Source organism: Embiotoca jacksoni, unplaced genomic scaffold (genome assembly GCF_022577435.1).
Source record: "Embiotoca jacksoni isolate LCO1_2020_lvr unplaced genomic scaffold, fEmbJac1.0.p SCAF_58, whole genome shotgun sequence".
Classification (NCBI taxonomy): Eukaryota; Metazoa; Chordata; class Actinopteri; family Embiotocidae; genus Embiotoca; species Embiotoca jacksoni.
Genome location: NW_027185412.1, coordinates 447,452 through 457,451, shown reverse-complemented (window position 1 = coordinate 457,451; position 10,000 = coordinate 447,452). Strand labels below are relative to the sequence as shown.

Here is a 10,000-nt window from a genome sequence, read left to right as displayed (position 1 = left end):
CAGACGGTATCTGTGAGCGACGCGTCGCCGTGACGACACGCCGTCCTCTATCTGACTCTCGCTCATTCATCCAGAGGCACTCGAACGCACCACAGATAATGAGGAGACGGCGCTCCCCGTGTAAACAACCGCTGGAGGTTAAACGCCGACTGGTAATGAACGCAGCGTTTCAGGGTCGGTGGATTTCTGCATCGCCACCAATCAGAAGAAGTCGCGGAAGATTTAATTGTGACTCGATTTTAACAATTGGAAAGAAACAAATCTGTCCCATTCATTTCTGGTAGAACCGCTGACCTTCGGGCCAGTTTTCTTTCAGCTTTAAATCGAAATTAAAGATGAAATTATAATTCTAGAATTAGGAAATAATGTTTCTTTTAGCGCTTCAGTTTGGTTCATGAATATTTGGACTTTATAGAGATCGTGATGAAAAATGTCGTCAGTCGAGAAGAAGAAACCGAACGAACGAACTTGGAGGAAGTGGACGGAAATGTGCTGATGATAGCAGCTGGAAATGGGCAGATGTGAGGGTATCCATGGTTACAGCTGTAGCACAAAGAGCCTCCACCCTCCACACCCCACCCTCCACCCTGGACCCTCCACCCTCCCTCCACCCTCCCTCCCCCTCTGAAGTACCGTCTGCTTCATTATTTAAAGCAGTGAGTTATCGTTCACGCGGTGGTTTTCAGTTGAAACGTGTGCGTGTTCAGCGGCCGGTGATTTGTGACTTTGTTCCGGATGTCCTGCTGTCAACAATAACCGCACTAACTCCAAACAGCCCCGAATAAAACTCCGCGGCTTCCTGCCTTTAAATGAAGCGCTGAAGGGAGCGATGGATCGCAGCTTTACTGCCGCACCTTAAACTTCGGGAGCTCGGCTTCTCCAATAAAAGCTGCTGTTTATATGAGCGGCGGTGATGCAGGTGGAGTGAGCTCCATCTGTTTCTTTGTGACCCTGCACTTCACTGTGTGGAGTTTTATACGGGAGTTTCTGCCCGTGCAGGACACTTAAATCCCTGCATGTATATATGTAGGAGTGAGTTCAGTGTATTCATGTGCTCAACACTTGAAGCGTGTTTAACGTGTGCTAATGCGTGTGCTAATGCGTGTTCCCTCTTCATGTGTTTTTACGGCCGGTGTTGTGAGCGGCAGCAGAGATGCTGCAGAGGAAGGAAGTAGAAAAGATTCAGGTAGAAACAGAAGCACATGATATGAAAAGACGTCATGAAAGGTTTCTAGAGTACATCGTCGGCTCTGGACCGCTCGCCTTCTCGAAAAACTCAGACGACTCAGAAACGAGGCGCTGAAGTTTTCCAAAATCTGATACGAAACTTTTTATTGTGCAAAAACACACAAACAAATAAAATGACAAACAAACATCTGCACTCCTGAACTTTCTACGACTCCTTCTATTTATACTTTTCAGGGAACTTCCCTTTACCTTCATCTTTGTTTTCGTTGGCATGACAACAGCGCCCCCTTTGTTCACCATGGGCAGGTGGCGCGCCCATATCTGGTCATTTCCTGCCGAGCCAGCACAAATGGGATTGGGATTTTTCCACTCAAGAATGCTGACTGGGCTGTTTTGTCTCTCCGGGTTCACAGCGAGTGCACGCCACCTGACCTACATAGAGACTGCGCAGGTTCAAACGCCGTGCGCCCCCGATTATTACTTTTACTTTAATAACCAAGTGAGAAATAGATGCTTGTAAATCCACAGATCAGAGAGCAGAGCATCGTACAAGGAGCGAAGGCACCTGTTGTCATGGTGGGACAATTAGGAAGAAGAGAGCGATCATAAAAGACCCCGATTATTATCTTTGATTTGATTTATTCATTTCCTGTGACACGGCAGTCTTTTACATTTGTAATCACTGAATGACAACAGGTGAGATGTTGTGGTGCGTTCACTTGCTGGTTTGTTTATACGTCCACGATGACGTACTCTCCATTTTAAAATGCATAACTTTTGCTCTGGAGTGAATCTCTTGAGCCAATACAGCGTTTCCCAGATGAAATCATTGGTTTAGATTTAAATAAATTGGATGTTAAAGCATATTTAGCTCTTTTTAAACCAATTCGCTGCGTTCACGGCAGTAACTGGAGCTTTCTGGCTTGCTAACGTTTACATCAGTCAAGCACAACTGAAATGTTTTTTTGGGGGGGTTTTGTCTAAGAAACTTAAAAGAAAATTTCAAACCTTAAATATTCTCCCTCCGTTAGATATTTGATGGAGTTCCAGGAAGACGGTCTCAGTTCTCTTCTCTTGAATGGATTCCAGTGGATTTCAGTCCGTCAAGTTAGTTGTGTGGTCTTTGAAGTTTTGTTCAAACTAAACCAATCCCTGCGTGCAGCGCACACACACACACACACACGCACACGCACACACACACACACACGCACACACACACACACACACACACACACACACACACACACACACACACACACACACACACACACACACGCACCTGTCTTCACACAGATGGTGTGTTTTTTCTGAAGCTGTCTAATGTTTAAAGACCCGAACCTGTCAGTGGAGTATCGAGTGGAACAACAGCTTGGATGAGACTGAACAGTTCTTTACAGATTGTACGAAAATAACTGACGAGTCGAAGTTCTTGTGAATTAAAACTTCTATCGGAGGCGACGGGCAGTTTGAGCCACATGGTCTTCGTCAGTTTAAAATAGAAACTGATAATCTGGACTTCCTGCCCGTGTGTTAGACCGCTACCCCAAGAGGTTCACAGCATTTTCTTTCCTGTCATCATATCTGTGTTTACAAGAAAGAAAGTCTTGTAAATGTGATAAATCTGCATAACCAAGGCCGTGTTCAGACCCACCACAGAGCTGCGTCAGAAAGAAACAACCCAAGGGGCCGAGTTATGTGGAGCGTGATGGTAAAGTCCAGGTAAAGGGAAGAAAACAACCTTCGAAGCAGCATTTTACATCTTTACAGTAATTATTTAAATCCTGAGATCACAAAGCAAAATGCCACGGTGACTTTATAATGCTGCAGCCATCAGAAATTCATAGAACCACTGTTATTACTGTAACTGTTATTCTGACGTCTATGGTGGCCCTGAAGGTCAAACACAAAAACATTTCACCAGAAGGTGGCAGTAATTCACCTAAAAGCTGTTTGCCAACCGTCACTAAGCATCAAAACAGAAGGAGGTGTTGCCAGCAGGCTCTGGTGAAGCGTGTGAAACGCTGCCAGGTCCAGCGTGCAGATCATCAGTCTGCTACAGCTGCACTCAGCCGTCGGAGAGCAACGTGCATCCACTGAGCACACGGACCAAGTCGGTTTGATGTTGGACTTGCAGAGCAGACCGTGGTCCTTATCTCAAAGATGAAGCTACAGAAATGCTTCTCATCAGATTTGTTATCGGCGAGTATTTTGGACGTTGCATGGCCTCCATCTTAAGTTCATGACGTGAATATTGAATCGTATTTTTGCTAACGATGCTGAGTTTGACCGAGTAACGATGTAAACACACCGTTCCACTGCTCAACACAGTCTCTGTGACCGGAGCCACTCGGACTCCAGACATATTGGGCTCTTGACTTCCCACGATGACAACGTGACCTCGTGAGGTCGTTTGAATTCAGCGTTACATAATCCGTGGCTTTTTCTATTCCGTGTGAGTTCCTCTGTTCGAGCGACACGTTACGAAGAAATAATTGGGACTCTTCATAGAAACGTACTCGGTGGAAGTGACTCACTCACTAATTAAACCTTTATCTTTAATTCCATTAAGGTGCTGGCAGCATTACATTCAATCTTTTTAATGTACGTCTCCAGCGATTCTAATCCTCCCGATTGTTGTCTTGCAGACGAGGAAGTGCGGCGTTAGCGTGAGTCGGCTCGCTGCCTGAGAGCGGAGGTGGATGTCGGTGTTGGTTTCCGCTGTGATTGGAGTTAATGAGCGGTAGATTTATAAAGCACTTTGGATCAGTGTGGTGCTCGCAGTGTTGATAAGATGGCCCCAACATTAGACAACAGCTGCAACTGTTAGTGGATTTTTAATCATTAGTTACCACTGGAAGTATTTTTTTATGGCAAACATTGACAGCATCGGGTTCCTCAAAGAGTTATAGTTCTATTTTTTTACTCCTAAATAACAGCAAATTAATCTGTTTTAGTTTTGAGTCGTCGGTCAAAAAATGTAAATACATTTTGTGCAATTTATAGACCCAGTTTTTAGTCACTTAAGTGGGAAAGTAATTGGTAAATGAATTAATAATGAAAGTCAGAAGTAACTTTAGTTATTATGTAATGTTAGATATTTTATTTGGCGGTTGTTTTTGAGAAGTGATGGCAGAAGTAGTCGGACATTGTAAAACCATCTGGTCGAAATGGACTAACAGCCTGAACCTTCATCACAGAGGTGGTAGATCACAAAACTCACAATGTATTTTGTTGCTCTGATTTAAGTTTGCTCTAAAAAATGCTGACAGATGAATTTCTTGTTGGACGTGGAGGGTTTGCCCGCGTCTAACATCCCAGACGCCAAACGACTGATGAGTTCTTATTGTGCTGATGAAACGTGATTAATGAGTTGATCTGTGTGACTTCATCTGTCATCACGACTGCTGATTTGGTTTTCACTGCACTTTCTGGCCTCTGTTGAGATTTGATGGTTTTTCTTCTTGCTGAATTTAACTGCAACTGGTGCAAAAATCATGAACTTTTTAAAAATGTAACTGATGTGCCCTTTTCATAAGGTCAAAGTTTTCAGCGTGTCACTGGAGAAAAAGTCCAAATCATGTCGCTCCTTTTTCTATTCATCTCTGAAATCATCTTATGACCCGTCAGAGTTAGAGAAACCTCCAGGGTCCTGACCCCGACCCTTCATTTTTATTTCCCCCTCCGTTTGTTGTTGAAAAATATTTTGACCCCACTCTTTGCTGTAAAAAATAGATTTTAATATACGACAGTATTATTACTCAACTTCACAGGAAGCAGAAGCCACGACGATGTTTAGCAAACATGTCTTCTGATGGACGTCCCCGCTGCCGGAGAAGCTGCGCACAAACCGATGGTTGAACTCCGTATGTAATTAAATTAAATATGCTCACTCTGCTTCCAAGTTGTTTCTGCAATTCATAAAAAAAATCTCATTAAAATGGCAGTTACACTAAATCTGTAAGTGATTATAGTAATTGTGGGCATCAGTCTGTGTCATTAGAGGTGAGCTTTCTGCCTTCAGTGAGCGCCCATTATCTGTTTCATCTCCCTCTCTGTGCACCCATTGCTTTCAATTTACACACACACACACACACACACACACACACACACACACACACACACACACACACACACACAGAGCTGCTGCAGCCCGTGTACACATTGTGGAGCTTGCTTTGCAGATACACACACACATAACCTGCTCTGTGCTGCATTCAGAAACAGCCTGTTTAATTCAGCCCTGCTTTCTCTGTGGAAAACACACACACACACACACACACACACACACACACACACACACACACACACACACACACACACACACACACACATTCCTGCACACAGATAGTGATCACGCCTCCTGAAGTCGCTGAGTTGTGCGGCTGCATCCACACTCGTCAGCGTAGCATCAGGTATGTGGAGGATCCCTGCCTCGGCCTTAATTGCGTTCCTGCGGGCTCCACTCGCCTCCCCTGGAGAGTCAACAATCTTCTTTGTGCCTTTGATCTTAATGAGTCTTATTAACTACCATGGCAACCGCAAGGGCTGCTGGGGAAGCGGCGCCACTGGGCCGGTTATTATTGGATGGGAATAAAGGGGCCGGGCTGGCACGCCGCGCTGCTGTAGGGGCGCTTCGGATTAACAGGGATTGTGAGTCACAATGGGCGCCGTGCTGCTTCTAAATATTATCTCCCAGCTAATTGTAATGAGTCCACTCGTTTCTCTTTCTGCAAAAAAAAACAATGGTTTCAGCTTTGTGGAAATGATTTGGCAGCATTTTGAATATGAATAAATATTTACCCATGCTGCTGAGGGACTTCTAAAGTTTGATGCTGAAGTACAGATGCTGGAAGTTTCTTAATGTGGTGAAATCCATCCTTTATCAAGCATGCAGTGTTTTTCTATGAATTGAATTAACAACTCTGTTTTCAGAGGTATTGATCCTGTTGGTTCCGAGGCTGCAGTTTATTGTGTTTGTTTGTTTGTTTGTTTGTTTGTGATATTGAGCAGATTTCTTCTGTCACAGAAGCAACACGAGGAGATTATTCTGGTTTTAATTCACGTCCAGCTGACAGATCGTTTATTGGACGATCAGAGCAGCGCTGTTCAATTAACAATAACTATTTCATGATGTGCTAATTCACGGGTTCCATCTCACCTGTCTCTAGTGCGACAGCGACACTGATAAACACATATTTGCACTTTAAAACATGGGTTGGTTCTTGTGGACCCAGCGGAGCTCTGGTGGAGTTTGTTCTGTGGACATAAAGACTTCTTGTAAACATCTACAAGTCGTCGCTTTTACTCCAGACGACTTCACTTTTTTAAATGTCAGATTTAAGTACGTGAATAAATGTGTTGCTTTTATTGTTTGATATTTTCATGCTTCCTGAACTTTGTCAGCTTCTCTTTTGTATGTTTCGTCCTGCTGAGTCATGTTAACATTTTGCAGAGCAGTGAATGACTTTTGATTGGCAGGTGTTCGGGAGCTCGTAGCTGAATCTGAAAATCTGAACGTGATTATCAGGATCTGCTGGAAACTCAAATATGGTCTGATTGTTCATATTCTATGGAAACTTTACTGGTTTTAGTTCTTTTGTTGATTTGTTCCTCTGAGGGGGTTTTTTGTGTTTAAAAGGTTAAAGGTCAAGTTTGGGAGCAGCTGATTGACAGTGAAACAACCAACCACAGCTTATCCAGTATTGAATTAACCGCTACACCATTAGTCTCCTGAACGCTGTGACATCCTGTTCCCACTATGGTTAACTATGGTTACGTCAGATTTGAGAGGAATAAAAACAAAGATGTTGACGTGGATTTATATTCTTGGGACGGGATGTTCAGATAAACTCATGAATTGGCAGCATGTTGGTAATTTCAGGTGAATTTCTGTAGTGTTGTTTGTCGGTGAACCGGTCGGTCCTTCGGTGAGTCGGACTCTGAGACTCTGGAGTCGGTTCAGGTTGGATCTGGTTGGTAAAGGTGTCCTCGCTACCTCGCTGATAGCTGCTCTCATCATTTCTATCTCTCAGCACATTCACACAGCCACGTTTCACATTTAGCTCTGATAGGCTGTAATACTCTCTGACACACACACACACACACACACACACACACACACACACACACACACACACACACACACATTGAGTAAAACGAGCCTGACAGTGCTGAGAGTGTCGCACCCACAGACTTTATTTCTCCCACTTCTCCCTCATTGGTTCAGCAGAGACTCAGATTCGGGATGAGAAGGAGCAGCAAATTGTTGTCATGACGAAAGAGGGCGGAGTCTCTGTGCGGAGACAAAAATGGCCGAGCGTGAGACAGTTGGACCGGATCAGAGGCGTGTGCAGAGGAGGGAACGGGGATCCAACAACAGAGAGCGGCGGTGAGACGTGATGAACGGAGTATCGATCGCTTCAGAAAGACAAATAGACAAAAGAAAATCACGTTTCAATCGTGCTTCGAGGACGCTGCGAGGAGGACGAGGACGGCGCAGGACGGGAGGAAGGGTTGGACTTGGAGGAGTTCTGGATGACTCCGGACAGCGCCAGAACCACGACTGTGTCTTGGCCTATAAAAAGAGGAGCGGAGTGAATGCAGCCTTTGAACGGCAGTAATGGGAGCAGGCGGCCTCTGGACTGCAGACGGAGAACCGCGGCCAAGTATCGACCCAGCTGACAGCGAGCTGCCAGACGACGCGAGCGAGCAGCGCCGGGTCACATTTCTACTGGAGCTCCGTCAACCAATCGGCCGACAGAGATTTCTGGCTCGCTCACTGAGCAGCTCAATCAGAAGTACAGCTCATACTCTCTGCTGAAGCTGCTGTTTGTTTGTCAGCAAGGATTCATTCAGCTGCAGGTGAAATAAAATGACTCTAATTTAACCGCAATCGTGTCAAAAAACATCATATTAGGTAGGTAGGTAGGTAGTTACTTTATTAATCCCAGAGGGGAAATTTTTTCGCTACAGCAGCATACAGAAGCAATAAGATAATAACAGAAATAATAGAATAAAATAATAGAATAGAATAGAATAGAATAGAATAGAATAGAATAGAATAATAGAAAAGCAATAAAATAGCAGTAAATAGCAATAGAAAATATAAATATAAAATATAAAATGCACAGTATATACAGTACATTATATATCTATATATATTATATACAACAAACCAAGAAACACAGTCAACAGTGTTATTGTACTGTGATGGATTTTGCCAGAGGTGAGTTATTGTACAGTCTTATTGCAGTGGGCATATTATATTTCATAAAAACATCTTTGTTACCTGCTGAACCCAAACACTGTTTACTGTTTACTTGCAGTAACTTTACCTCGTGCTAATGGGCTGTTATCGTTGGGATGCACAGAGGAAACCGTGGAAGGTGGAACATCGCTGGATGTTCAGATTCAAAACTGAAGGACGTGTTGTTTTAGTATCGATCATATAAAACGGCAGAGATCTGGTCCGTAGGGAAGATTCATCTCTCACTTTTAATTGTCTGTTTTCCGTTTGAGTGAAGCAGCGACCAGCAGTGACGTCACACGTTGGTTTGTGAACGTTATGAAACCTCCAGTTCAGATTTTCTAATGAATGAGGGATTATTTTCAGATGGACCTCCAGAAAACTAATAAGAAGGAGTGACTTTAGCTAACAACACCGAGATAACTGATGGACACATTTTATTCACTTTGGATTTGATGACAGAAGTTGAATGGGAGTCTATGGAGCCGGAGGCTTTTTGGAGCCGACCTCTAGTGGCACTCGCTGGTATTGCAGCTGAAGACACTTCTGGATCAGAACCATTTTACAGACCTGAAGCTACGAACTGTTTTAGAAACAGTTTATGATTTGAGTTCATGTTGACAGGATTCACATCTGCATCTATAGTTGAAAGAAAATATATCAGAAGCCGTGAATTAAAATAACACATCAGAGCAGCGGCCTCCAGATATATGCAAATCAATACTTTCTGTCAATCAGTCAATAAAGTATTTGATACTTTATTGATCTCTGGCTGCGTACAGCCGACTGACAGCAGCTCCCAGAGAGCTTTTCTGTTGCTGACCCTGAAATATGGCAGGAAAGAAATTTAAAAAAAACAACAACCTCGGATCAATAGAGTCACGTTAGAAAGTAGCAGGAACGTCAGGCGAACGGCTTCACACGCAGATCGTTGTGTGTGTCTGGCAGAAAGCAGCATCCTGTCAGCTCCACTGTTTGTCCAGCTGCTGCCGATCACATCTGACACCGTTAATAGGCTTTTAAACGCTAACTGACACGTCTGGCATCAGCTCAGGGACATGTGACGACAACAGTGGTGAAGCAGCACGAGCTGACGGACACACACACACACACACACACACACACACACACACACACACACACACACACACACACACACACAAACACACACTCAGACACACACACACACACACACACACACACACACACACAAACACACACTCAGACACACACACACACACACACACACACACACACCAGCGCGGGGCAGCTGGCTCATGCGTCCACATCTGTATTAGTTCAATGAGCTGGTTGAGCTCCTGTGTGTTCTGATGTGATCTCTGTCTGTTTATCTGGATCATTATTTCAGGAAACGTCCAGATGACTCAGCACTTTCTGATTTAACAGACTGCATGCTGGGAAAGATTTCCATTCAGAGGTTTTTTAGGAATTTAAATTGTACTGGAGCTGCAATGATTTGTTGATTATTCAATTGACGGAAAACGGAAACGGACAGAAAATTAATCGACAACTGTTTCAATAAGTGATTCATCGTTTAGATGAGAC

The 10,000-nt window shown here is 43.9% G+C and overlaps 1 protein-coding gene across 5 annotated transcripts in view; it reads left to right on the top strand.

The window, feature by feature from the left end:
• LOC138212684 (leucine-rich repeat and fibronectin type III domain-containing protein 1-like protein) overlaps positions 1-10,000 on the top strand; it is a 255,155-nt gene that overhangs the window by 49,735 nt on the left and 195,420 nt on the right. The window lies entirely within an intron of this gene.